The following is a 13,807-nucleotide window of genomic DNA, read 5'->3' as shown; positions in this document are numbered from 1 at the left end:
TGTAGTGGGGTGGTGGGGGTTTGTGTGGGAGAGTGTGTGGGGTGGTGGGGGGTTGTGTGGGAGAGTGTGTGGGGTGGTGGGGGTTGTGTGGGAGAGTGTGTGGGGTGGTGGGGGGTTGTGTGGGAGAGTGTGTGGGGTGGTGGGGGGTTGTGTGGAGAGTGTGTGGGGTGGTTGGGGGGTTGTGTGGGAGAGTGTGTGGGGTGGTTGGGGGGTAGTGTTGGGAGATTGTGTGGGGTGGTGGGGGGTTGTGTGGGAGAGTGTGTGGGTGGTGGGGGTTGTGTGGGAGAGTGTGTGGGGTGGTGGGGGTTGTGTGCGAGAGTGTGTGGGGTAGGTGGGGGGTTGTGTGGGAGAGTGTTGTGGGGTGGTGGGGTTGTGTGGGAGAGTGTGTGGGGTGGTGGGGGGTTGTGTGGAGAGAGTGTGTGGGGTGGTGGGGTGTTGTGTGGAGAGTGTGTGGGGTGTGGTGGGGGGTTGTGTGGGAGAGTGTGTGGGGTGGTGGGAGGTTGTGTGGGAGAGTGTGTGGGGTGGTGGGGTGTTGTGTGGGAGAGTGTGTGGGGTGGTGGAGGTGTTGTGTGGGAGAGTGTGTGGGTGGTGGGGGGTTGTGTGGAGAGTGTGTGGGGTGGTGGGGGTTTGTGGGAGAGTGTGTGGAGGTGGTGGGGTTGTGTGGAGAGTGTGTGGGTGGTGGGGGTTGTGTGGAGAGAGTGTGGGGTGGTGGGGGTTGTGTGGGAGAGTGTGTGGGGTGGTGGGGGTTGTGTGGGAGAGTGTGTGGGGTGGTGGGGGTTGTGTGGAGAGTGTGTGGGGTGGTGGGGGTTGGTGTGGGAGAGTGTGTGGGGTGGTGGGGGGATGTGTGGGAGAGTGTGTGGGGTGGTGGGGGTTGTGTGGGAGAGTGTGTGGGGTGGTGGGGGTTGTTGTGGGAGAGTGTGTGGGGTGGTGGGGGGTTGTGGAAGAGTTTAGGGGATTGTGGGTGTTTGTGGGGAGGTGTGTGAAGTGGTGTTGTGGGGGTGTAGGGGGTTCTGGGGTTTGAGGGTGTGGGATTGTGGGGATGTAGTGAGTGTGTGGTTGTGGGGGTTGTGTGGGGGTGTGGATTGGTTGTGTGGGGTTGTGGGGGGTGTGGGGTTCTGGGGATTGTGTGGGGTTGTGGGGGGGTCTAGTGGGTTCTGGGGGGTTGAGTAGGGGTTCTGGGAGGTTGTGGGGCGTTGTAGTGCGGTTGTGTGTGGGTTGTGTGTGTGGTTCTGGGGGGTTGTTTTGCAACACAGTTTACCCACTAGTATCTCATCACATATTATATTTGTAACACAACCAATAAACTGTAAGCTGAATAACATAACATAAAAGGTAATGCCCTAGAACGGGGAATGTCACGGAGTGCTCAAGAGATACCGAAACTTTAAAACTGCTGTATGTTCATTGCATTTTATACATGCACAGCTATTTCCACTGTGTCTGTAGAAATGGGTCTTATATAAGGCCCTGCTATGAACTGTGTATTAAATGGAATCATTCCTAGTTTTTGCTATGTACTAATAATGTATGCCAGACTCAAACATTTCTGGGAGTTAAAAATGCGTTTGGAATCTCCCATAATGCCAATGGGAGTCTCTGTTCACACCCATCCCATCTCTGCCTTTCCTGGACTACATCCCAGAACAAGTAACGGCATGAACTCTGGACCTGCTCAGTTCTGCAGTATGTTTCATTCAGGGTACTGCTGACCTGAGGATGGACCTGTATGGACCTCGAATGTCCATGCTAATGTAAGAACGAGAAGAACAGACTACTGGGGAAAAAAAAACTCTGGAACTCTGTGCTATGAGCTGAGCTGTTTATATATAAGTAGAACTACATTAGCAATCTAGAGGCTATCTGTTAAAATAATGCTATAGCAGTAAAAAGAGTAGCTTTCTCATTACTACAGCCTGAAATATCTCCCGAGTCTTGGCCCTTAGATGCAGATGTTCGTGGCAGCTGATGTATCATGACCTGTGTGTTGCGGGTCTGGTCCCCAGGTGGCGCTAATGAGCCATTCACTTACCAGTGATATCCAACTACCGCTGACGTCGAGCACTTTGCAGGTCTCAGGGAAGGAAACAGTGATCCTGCCCTCTGTAATACGTGCAGGGTGACCTACAGGGACGGACCTGGTGTGTAAGCACTTTTCTGTAGAGTCTCAACGGCTTCCAACCACAGCGATGCATCTGGTCAGATCTGTAGAGTGTTTAGTGCATGTTAAATAGGCAGGCCCGAATACAGGGGGCAAGGCTGTACCTTCCATGTGATCAAAACTCAAAATATCACATTATTATCAGCACTGCATGGGAAGGGATTTATTTTTCCTGACATCCTGTGGAGCGCAGGCACCCTGGGTAATGGTCAGTAATGGTCCTTCATAGCGCAGCAGACAGAAGCAGCAACCCAGGACTCTGGGGGAAACATGGCGGAGACAAAACAGTACATTTCTTCCTCTCGTGGTTCTGGAGTCATTTGTCCAGCGCTCAACTACACCACTGAGAATCCTGATGGGGGTTCAGCAAGCCGTGAGTCCGCAGACACACTCTTCTTCATCAGTGAAGGTTTTACCACAGGGAGAAAGTCAAACACGGAAGCTTGAACCGGTCCTCCTTCCTCTTCCTCTTCCTCTTCCTCTTCCCCTGAGAATTATGCTACTGGTAACACATTGGTATCGATCTCAGTGGTTGCTTTTTCATTTGTAGGAGCAGTTTGGTCTTGTCACTAAATAGATGATTTATATGCATTAAATATGACACGCCCAATGCTTAAATACAACATTTAAACATTGACCCCCAATAAAAATCATTTTAACAAATTGGAAAAAAAAATTTATTTAAATGAATTGAATGCCTACAGATTCAGGATTTTTATGAAAACCACCCTAAAGGAGTTTCCCACAAACGCCTCTAAGTCAAGGACCTTGGGCCCTTGCCTGTAGCGCCGTGAGGCAGATAGGAGACGAGGGGGTTTCGCCAGTCCAAAAAAGTGCCACAAGGAGACATTTAAGAGCCCTTTTGTTTCACGAGGCATTCATCTAAAACACACGTTGGAGGTTTGGAGAGCAGGTCCACTCCACTCATCCCACGATGGTCAGGGTTTAGCCTTTTGAATAATTCATTCAGCTTGCTTGGACAAACTGGTATGCGATCTGGTGGTTAGAGTGTGGGCGGTCCGTCGCCAGGGTAACTGACGTGATGAGGTAGGGGGCTTAGCTTCCTCGTTTGGTCCTTAATGATTGGCTGTTCGTGTCGAGGCTACAAATGTTCGTCTTTATCTGATGCTCAGTCACCTCCGTGCCTGACCTGCCTGAGATCTCTCAGACGACAGCCGGTTCTCCACAATGACTTTTAAAATGATTTCTGCTCTTCCAGCCTTTGTTCTTGTCATGACTTTGAAAGCTCGGATGAATGTGAATTCATTTGAGGACTGAACGGTCTGTTAACGAGGGACCTGGGGTCTCATTGTCTCATACTTTCTTCCACCCTCTCACATCTTATTCTCTCCCGTTAAAGGTTCATTCCAAATACCACTGTCCATGGTCACGTTTACATATGAAGGTCTTTGCCAATCCGCTGAAATTCATTCAGATTACAGATAAATTCTGAGCTGTTTATAAGCACACTACCCAACAATCTAAATTCCCATTTATGTGCCCATTTCAAGTAATCATATCCGATCTTCCATGTACACATAGAGCATCAGTGAGAGCTCAGAGTGACGATAAGTGGGGTTATACCCCCCTGGAGCACACGTGTGTTTACTCACTTCATAGTACAGCAGGTTTATGAAAATATGCTTCATAGGTACCTTCTAAAGAAGAAGAGAGGTTGAATATATGTTCTGCAGCATGTGTTTTCATTGTCTGTCTCCCTGTACCTCCACCCTAGGAGACTCCGCCCCTGTGCTCCACCTGTGCCCCAGCACCACCCAGCGGTCCTCTGTCCCTCCACCGTGAGCTCATTAAAGCCTCTATATCTCGCACACACCCCTGTCCGCCGCCCGGGACGCCTCCACCGGAGCTTCCTGTTCCCTTGTGTTGTGGCTTCTCGGCGGCGTCCTAGGGGTACGTCTGTCCTGTCCACAACAGGAACGCTGAGTACAAGTGGAAAAGTCTGGTTTCCATGTCTCTGTTACACATACACACACACACACACACACACACACACACACACAGACACACACACACACAGACACACACTCGTTCCCTCTCCCACATGTCCATGTTTAATTATATTACACAGATCATAGTTTCAATCATTCTAATGCATGGGCCTTCTGAAGTTACCATTCATTTGCATTTCAGAGTACAGAACATTCAAGATGAAGGTGTGTGTGTGTGTGTGTGTGTGTGTGTGTGTGTGTGTGTGTGTGTGTGTGTGTGTGTGTGTGTGTGTGTGTGTGTGTGTGTGTGTGATGAAGAGGTGTGTAGTACGTGATGAAGAGAAGTGTAGTACGTGATGAAGATGTCTGTAGTACTTGATGAAGAGGTGTATTACTTGATGAAGATATGTGTAGTACGTGATGAAGAGGTATCTAGTACTTGATGAAGACCTGTGTAGTACTTGATAAAGATATGTGTAGTACTTGATGAAGACGTGTGTAGTACTTGATAAAGATATGTGTAGTACTTGATAAAGATATGTGTAGTACTTGATGAAGATATGTGTAGTACTTGATGAAGATATGTGTAGTACGTGATGAAGACGTGTGTAGTACTTGATAAAGATATGTGTAGTACTTGATAAAGATATGTGTAGTACTTGATGAAGATATGTGTAGTACGTAATGAAGAGGTATCTAGTACTTGATGAAGACCTGTGTAGTACTTGATAAAGACCTGTGTAGTACTTGATAAAGATATGTGTAGTACTTGATAAAGATATGTGTAGTACTTGATGAAGATATGTGTAGTACGTGATGAAGAGGTATCTAGTACTTGATGAAGACCTGTGTAGTACTTGATAAAGACCTGTGTAGTACTTGATAAAGATATGTGTAGTACTTGATAAAGACCTGTGTAGTACTTGATAAAGATATGTGTAGTACTTGATGAAGATATGTGTAGTACTTGATGAAGACGTGTGTAGTACTTGATGAAGATATGTGTAGTACGTGATGAAGAGGTATCTAGTACTTGATGAAGACCTGTGTAGTACTTGATAAAGACCTGTGTAGTACTTGATAAAGATATGTGTAGTACTTGATGAAGACGTGTGTAGTACTTGATAAAGATATGTGTAGTACTTGATAAAGATATGTGTAGTACTTGATGAAGATATGTGTAGTACTTGATGAAGATATGTGTAGTACGTGATGAAGACGTGTGTAGTACTTGATAAAGATATGTGTAGTACTTGATAAAGATATGTGTAGTACTTGATGAAGATATGTGTAGTACGTAATGAAGAGGTATCTAGTACTTGATGAAGACCTGTGTAGTACTTGATAAAGACCTGTGTAGTACTTGATAAAGATATGTGTAGTACTTGATGAAGATATGTGTAGTACGTAATGAAGAGGTATCTAGTACTTGATGAAGACCTGTGTAGTACTTGATAAAGACCTGTGTAGTACTTGATAAAGATATGTGTAGTACTTGATAAAGATATGTGTAGTACTTGATGAAGATATGTGTAGTACGTGATGAAGAGGTATCTAGTACTTGATGAAGACCTGTGTAGTACTTGATAAAGACCTGTGTAGTACTTGATAAAGATATGTGTAGTACTTGATAAAGACCTGTGTAGTACTTGATAAAGATATGTGTAGTACTTGATGAAGATATGTGTAGTACTTGATGAAGACGTGTGTAGTACTTGATGAAGATATGTGTAGTACGTGATGAAGAGGTATCTAGTACTTGATGAAGACCTGTGTAGTACTTGATAAAGACCTGTGTAGTACTTGATAAAGATATGTGTAGTACTTGATGAAGACGTGTGTAGTACTTGATGAAGATATGTGTAGTATGTGATGAAGAGGTGTCTAGTACTTGATGAAGAGGTGTGTAGGTACATAGTGCCCAATGAACACTGCCACACACTGCCAGTGTGTTAGACAGGATGTGTGTAAGACAGAAACAGTGTGATTTGGTGTGTGTTTGTAAGACAGAAACAGTGTGTGTAAGACAGAAACAGTGAGTCCATATGTTAGTAACCTTGCTCTGTGATTTGTGCTCTGTGCTCTGTGCTCTGTGATTTGTGCTCTGTGCTCTGTGTTCTGTGCTGTGCTCTGTGATTTGTGCTCTGTGCTCTGTGATTTGTGCTCTGTGTTCTGTGCTCTGTGCTCTGTGATTTGTGCTCTGTGCTCTGTACTCTGTGCTCTGTACTCTGTGCTCTGTGCTCTGTGATTTGTGCTCTGTGTTCTGTGCTCTGTGATTTGTGCTCTGTGCTCTGTGCTCTGTGATCTGTGCTCTGTGTTCTGTGATCTGTGCTCTGTGATCTGTGCTCTGTGCTCTGTGCTCTGTGCTCTGTACTCTGTGCTCTGTGTTCTGTGTTCTGTGCTCTGTGTTCTGTGTTCTGTGTTCTGTGCTCTGTGCTCTGTACTCTGTGCTCTGTATTCTGTGCTCTGTTTTCTGTACTCTGTGCTCTGTGTTCTGTACTCTGTGCTCTGTGCTCTGTGCTCTGTACTCTGTGCTCTGTATTCTGTGCTCTGTGCTCTGTGCTCTGTGCTCTGTACTCTGTGCTCTGTGTTCTGTACTCTGTACTCTGTGCTCTGTGCTCTGTGTTCTGTACTCTGTGCTCTGTGCTATGTGCTCTGTGCTCTGTGTTCTGTGCTCTGTGCTCTGTACTCTGTGCTCTGTGTTCTGTACTCTGTGCTCTGTGCTCTGTGTTCTGTGCTCTGTACTCTGTACACTACTCTGTGCTCTGTGTTCTGTGTTCTGTGCTCTGTGCTCTGTGTTCTGTGCTCTGTACTCTTTGCTCTGTACTCTGTGCTCTGTGTTCTGTGTTCTGTGCTGTGTTCTGTACTCTGTGTTCTGTGCTCTGTGCTCTGTACTCTGTGCTCTGTATTCTGTGCTCTGTGTTCTGTACTCTGTGCTCTGTGTTCTGTACTCTGTACTCTGTACTCTGTGCTCTGTGCTCTGTGTTCTGTGCTCTGTGCTCTGTGTTCTGTACTCTGTGCTTTGTACTCTGTACTCTGTACTCTGTGCTCTGTGTTCTGTACTCTGTGCTCTGTGCTCTGTGTTCTGTACTCTGTGCTCTGTGCTCTGTGCTCTGTGCTCTGCACTCTGTGCTCTGTGTTCTATACTCTGTGATCTGTGTTCTGTGCTCTGTGCTCTGTGTTCTGTACTCTGTGCTCTGTACTCTGTACTCTGTGCTCTGTACTCTGTACTCTGTGCTCTGTGCTCTGTGTTCTGTACTCTGTGCTCTGTGCTCTGTGTTCTGTACTCTGTGCTCTGTGTTCTGTGTTCTGTACTCTGTGCTCTGTGCTCTGTGCTCTGTGTTCTGTACTCTGTGCTCTGTGCTCTGTGCTCTGTGCTCTGTGCTCTGTACTCTGTGCTCTGTGTTCTATACTCTGTGCTCTGTGCTCTGTGTTCTGTACTCTGTGCTCTGTGCTCTGTGCTCTGTGCTCTGTGCTCTGTACTCTGTGCTCTGTGTTCTATACTCTGTACTCTGTACTCTGTGCTCTGTGCTCTGTGCTCTGTACTCTGTGCTCTGTGTTCTATACTCTGTGCTCTGTGCTCTGTGTTCTGTACTCTGTGCTCTGTGTTCTATACTCTGTGCTCTGTTCTTCCAGTTTTTTTTTTGGCCATTCTGCCACACATTTCCTGTTCTGAACAAATTTCGTCCCTTAAGGCATCATATCCCTACAATTCTCTGAGCCTTAACAGGTGGTTCATCTTTAACAACATGTGTGATATGCCACTGTGTCACAGATTATCAACAAATAACCCCCAGTTCTCCTTTAGCATATGATTGCCTAATAAAACCCAGACATGTGCTTGTATATCACATTTATGACTAATCCCTTGTTCCTATGAATAAGAAACATTTTTAGGCAAAATTAACTGAAGATAATTCAAACTCTACAACTAGAATTGTCTACACTCAAAACTGAAAACATAACTGTTCACTCATGTTCTAGTTTTATAGTTGATAGTTTTGGTTCATATGCTTTTACAATATTTTTAACATTTTTAATTTTTAAGTACATCAGAATGCCCGTCATGACCAACATATCCAAAAAGATTCTCTCTGTCTCTCTGTCTCTCTGTCTCTCTCTCTCTCTCTCTCTCTGTCTCTCTGTCTCTCTGTCTCTCTCTCTCTCTCTCTCTGTTTTCTGACATGTAAAATAACAGAACACTGTAATCAGTTTTGCAGTTTTATCAGTTTAATTGTGCAAATGTTTAAATTCCAAAGGTTTTTCCAAAGAAAGTGGCGTCTTCTGTCTTTAACTGATGTCATGTCTCTCGGTCTGTATGTCTGTCTTTCCGTCAAGAACGGACAGACTGTGTATCCCCCCCCCCCCCCCCACCCCTCGCTCTCATTCATTTTTATTGGGCGCCCCCTGCTGTTAAGAAAGCGTTACTCATTAGCCGGGTTGTTGTGAAGACAAAAACAAAAAGCATTATTAAGAAAGCATTATTATGCAAAAAATAATTTAATGCTTTGTAAAGTTTGTCTCTCTTACCCAATTCATCTCAGAAAAGTGAGACTGAATCGGTTAACATGAAGACAGATGAGTTAATTCAGGATTAAATCGATCAACTACATACTTACATTAAATATATTCCGTTAATTCACTGTGAGCTGAGATGGAAGCTGTCGTGTCTTGAGGATATGACTGCATCCAGTTTGGGCAAAGACTGATTTTGCTCTTAGCATTATTGCTTTTTAAATTAACAGTCAGCAACTATGTGCTGTAGCCTATACATTATGCTCTAGACAGTATGCAATCTTAGCCACCCATTAGAATTGATGCACACATGATCAGAAACAGTGGCGCCAACAGGACTGGGTTTCATTACCCACAGAAGCGTACGGCCACAGGAGACATACCTTCCATAAGGTCTTGGCACATCTCCTACACTCTAGATTAAATTACTTTTTAGGCTTGTATGTCTAATCAAACAAATAAAAAAAAACCCAAATCTGACAGGAATTAAAGTGGCCAGAGTTTGAGAAAAATTTCGATTTAGACTAAAATCCCAAATGTGGATTACACATCTGCGTGTTAAAATGGCATTTTCGGGAACAAACCAACAGGCCAGAAAAACAACAGCCAGCTAAATTATAAGATACAACATAATATATACAAAGATAGGTAGATAACCTAGAGACGTGCAGTCAAGCAGAGCTCCGCATTCATTTCGCTAACAGCATCATTGATGAGTGAGATACCCACAGGCAGTGACGTCAATACCAGCTTTAAATGCGTCATAACGTTATCATAACATTATGAATGCGCCATAACGTTATGAATGAGCACCACATTATAAGAACGCTAGTGACGCACTCAGATATATACAGTCAAGTATGTGCGGGTTCCTGTGTTCTTAAACAGCAGAGCAATTTCAAGATTACATCCGACGCTCCCCAAATTTAATTTAGGTTCATTAAGCATTTCAGTCTCTGGTAATATCTGGTAATAAAGGGGTCTTGTTCTCTTTTTTGTCGTTTTTCAAACTTTTTCAGACTATTAGACTGAAGGCAAAGTTAGCAGTAAATGAGGTGTTATTAGTAATCTGAATCTTCCACATTCTGTGAGCCTTGTGGGTGCAATCAAATAATTTGCAGTCATTTCCGCTGACAGAAAGGGGTGAGTGATGGGTGTTACGTGCGCACGACCCGCCTATCTTTGCCTTTGGCCCGATACTAATATTAAGTTATGTAATAATAACAGTAATATTGAGGAGCTACCGCTAGAGGGCATGCAACTGCGTGACAGATGTAATATAAAGCAAGCAAAACTGATGTAGCCTGGTCAAAAACCAAGACACTGCGGTATTTTTCATATATGACTTTGCTTTTCCGTTTGCATTTAACAAAAGCTGTAACTCATATAATTAATATCATATCATTAGATAAGTCTAGGAAAGGCAGATTAGAGACCAAAAGTGAAAGAAATTTGAAATATGTAAAAGAAAGAGATTTAATCTGGATTAATCAGAAGTAGCTACATTCGGGGCACATCTACGGTCATCTTGAAATTCGTTCCACTTGTATGCTGGAGAGTTAATAAGAGAAATTAAACCCTTGGTTGTATGCCTTTAGTTTTTTAAGAGTCTTGGATCACATATGTGTGCTAAATTTTAAGATAATGCTTCTTGCTGCCAAGGACAGTTTTACTCTTTATTTATCCTAACCAAAGGAAATTCTGTCTCGCTATTTATGTGCTCCAGACAGTAGGAAGAGTGTCATGATCAGAGAGACAAGTGCATTTGCTGTACTTATGCATGTGAGAAGAATTAGAGTTGCCTTTTAGAATTTAGCCTAAAGGGATCATATGCAAATTGAGGAGTAGTGATCCTGATTCTTCTTGGGGGATTCCACAATTTACAGCCATCCTATCAGATTGAAGAACAGTGGACCGGGACCTGATCCATGGGGGATTCTTATTAGATTCCTATTAGAACCTGAGCCAATTGAAACACAATCCTATCAAAACTGCCCAATTCTTAGACCTTCTGTTTCCAAAGCAGAAGATACATAAGATACATAAATACAGAACTAAAGTTTCACCAGCATCATCATTGAGGCATGTAATTTGAAACCTTTGTAAGGGCATTTTTAATACTATGGTGCAGTCAGAAATCTTGTTGGAATTTGTCAAGATATCAACATAAAAATAATTTGAGACTGTCTGCAGTTTATTATCGGAGAATCTAGAGTTTTTTGTGACGTTTCAGCATGTGTTTTTGGTGATTTGCAACTGAATATTATGGTCTGGTCATTATGGTTGTTCCGTGATTCTGGCTAGTTGGTGTTTTCACTGCTAAACATGGCTTCCTCTATCCTGTTTATTTTAAACGTCTTTCCTCACATTCACATTTCCATCCCCTCTTCTCTCCCTCTCTCTCCCTCTCTCTCTCTTCATCTCTCCCTCTCTCTCTCTCTCCTTCTCTCCCCCTCTCTCCCTCTCTCTCTCTATCCCTCTCTCCCTCTCCCTCTCTCCCTCTCTCTCTCTACCTTTCTCTCCCTCTCTCTCTCTCCCTGTCCCTCTCTCTCTCTCTCTCTCTCCCTCTTTTTCTCCCTGTCCCTGTCACTTTCTCTCTCTCTCTCTCTCTCTCTCTCTCTCTCTCTCTCTCTCTCTCTCTCTCTCTCTCTCTCTCTCTCCCTCATCCCGCCCAAACCATCGTCCCTGCAGGGCCCCATGGCCCCAGGGCCCCTAGAGGTCAACATACTGACGTCCTGACGTCCCCCGAGATCAAAGGCCCTATCACCTGAGGACATACACCTTCCACTCACTTTCTAAGAGCAAATATCAATGACACTACTCACCTCCACCAACACCACCCATGCCCCCACCTTCACCCATGACCCCCTGACCCCCCCAGGGTCTGTATCATAACCTCCTCACCGCTCCATGTCATAGAGGAGCAGATGCACCTGTTCAGTGGTTTACCGTTGGAGCTTTTTCTCGTCCCTCAATTGATACCACATTCCCATCGTGTTTCAGATGCTTTTCAGGGTGAACCATTCTACGGTAGTTTCTCAAAGATGCTCCTCCTGGTTCCTGTGAGAGTTAACTGAAGAAATTCTGTGAAGTCCTAGTGAACAGTGTTGAGAAGACAGCACTGAGGGCCTTTATTTCAGCCCAGGGCTCACTGGGACAGGGTGAAGAGGGGTCTGCATGTAGCTCCCCTCAGGGTTGCCAGATCTTGGGGAGAGTGTGTATTGGCAACTGGATAAGTGTTAGAGACACTGTGGCACACACATCACTGGTGATCTGATGATTCAGCTCTGATCTTCTGGGCCACCTGTATGACTACTGAGATGGCCATGAGCACACACATACACACACACACACACACACACACACAGGTATGATCACAAATTTTGGCCTTCAGAAACGACCACCCCTTGCAGACAGCGATGGACACGCTGCTTGTAGTGAAAAGGGTAACACACAGACCTCTCCTCATTTCTGCTCCAGGCTGTGTGCAGAGGTGTGGGAGGGGTGACCCCATTAGCAGCCCACACCCCCCGCTGCTCTGACTGTGCTTACGCCTGGAGGGCTCGGGGGTGTTGGAGGAGGAGGAGGGGGGGGGGACCCCCACAAGGATTCCTCATAAAGGGCGTCATAAAACAAGGCGCCTTAATTGGTGCCCTATAAAATTAGCATTTGCAAACACTGCCGATTTCCTCTTCTACTGTTCAGCTATTGTCGGTGGAGCCGGAGCCTTTCACCGCCATTTGCTCTTGGTTTTGGGAGCCTTTGCTTTTAATGACAAGCAGAAACAGAGAGGGACAGAAAGAGGAAAGCGCCGTGACGACCGTTGCTACCCTCAGCTCCGCCCCCTCTTTAGTCACGCATCGTTCTGGTCGGTTGTTCAAAACTCTCCCTCTCTGTCACTCGGGGAGAGCGACCCCTCTAACCTACGTAGCCAGGTAATGATTAGCACTGGGTCCTTTCACCAGACACGACCTGGATCAAACACTGGTGACAATGGACCCGACTTGAAAAGACACTGCTTCTAATAAACACTGCTGTGACTGTGTCTTTGCCAAAAATAAAATCGTGTGTATGAACTCACCGCAACAAAAAAATACCTCCTAAAACTACAGGTAATGTCTCTTACATACTTTTCTCCAAAAAGCAGATTCTAAGCCTTTTTGGATTCAAAGTAAGAACCGTAGTGTTACTGAGGAAAGAAACATCGGTGTTGCTAAAGGCCACAAGTGTAGTGGAGTCCCACAGTGCGATAAGTGTTGTGTTTACAGACCACATTAACTCACGCTCGCAGCCTTCTGCAGAGATTGTAGTTCAGAGCAAATTCCATAATAATCCCTGTTACAGTGCGTGTGTTCCCTGAATGAATCTAATCCATTATCTCAGGATTACCAGTACCGTGAGCTACCAGGTGGGCCACAGCTAGTTAGCATCTTGAAGCGCACTTGTTCCCTTGGTCATGTAAGTCCCCTACCAGGTTTCTCAGGCACGCTCACAGCGCTCTTTGTCTAGACCTCTCAGCTCCACAGATGGCCAGTGTGCCGTGTGCTGCTGGCTTCTGCCCTGACTTTACGATCGCCCGTAAACCTGTTTCATATTTAATTTCTCCAGCAGTAGGGCAGACAGGGTCCACTCAGGGCCAAGAGGCACAAAACAACAGGAACAGACACATAGGTTAACACACACACACACACACACACACACACACACAGACACACACACACACAAACACACACACACATACACACAAAACACTGAAATGACCTGTAAGTGGCCTGAAAATGGCACACTTAGAGCAGCTTACACACACACACACACACACACACACACACACACACACACAAATGTGATTTGATACTTGAGGTATGTGTCTGCCATACACAAACTGTGTTATAGATGCCACTGAAGAGCAGAACTCTTTTTCACTTTCACACACACACACACACACACACACACAGTAAACCTACACACCCCACTCGTCTCTCCAACAGTTCACATGTATCTGAATGCTTTTCTCATTGAGAGTATGTGATTGTAAACCTATCAAACTGCCCCCTATTGTCACGGTCACACTTTTGAACAGTTGGCTACTTGCTGGAGTGTTGAGTTGCCACTCAGAAGCCTACACACGTTGCCCCCCTGGCTGGCTCTGAATGGGAGATATAATCTGCCTCTCCGTCTCTCAGAC

This window comes from Brachyhypopomus gauderio, unplaced genomic scaffold, assembly GCF_052324685.1.
Source record: "Brachyhypopomus gauderio isolate BG-103 unplaced genomic scaffold, BGAUD_0.2 sc43, whole genome shotgun sequence".
NCBI classification, from domain to species: Eukaryota; Metazoa; Chordata; class Actinopteri; order Gymnotiformes; family Hypopomidae; genus Brachyhypopomus; species Brachyhypopomus gauderio.
The sequence above is the reverse complement of the archived record's forward strand: the minus strand, read 5'-3'. Positions refer to the sequence as shown.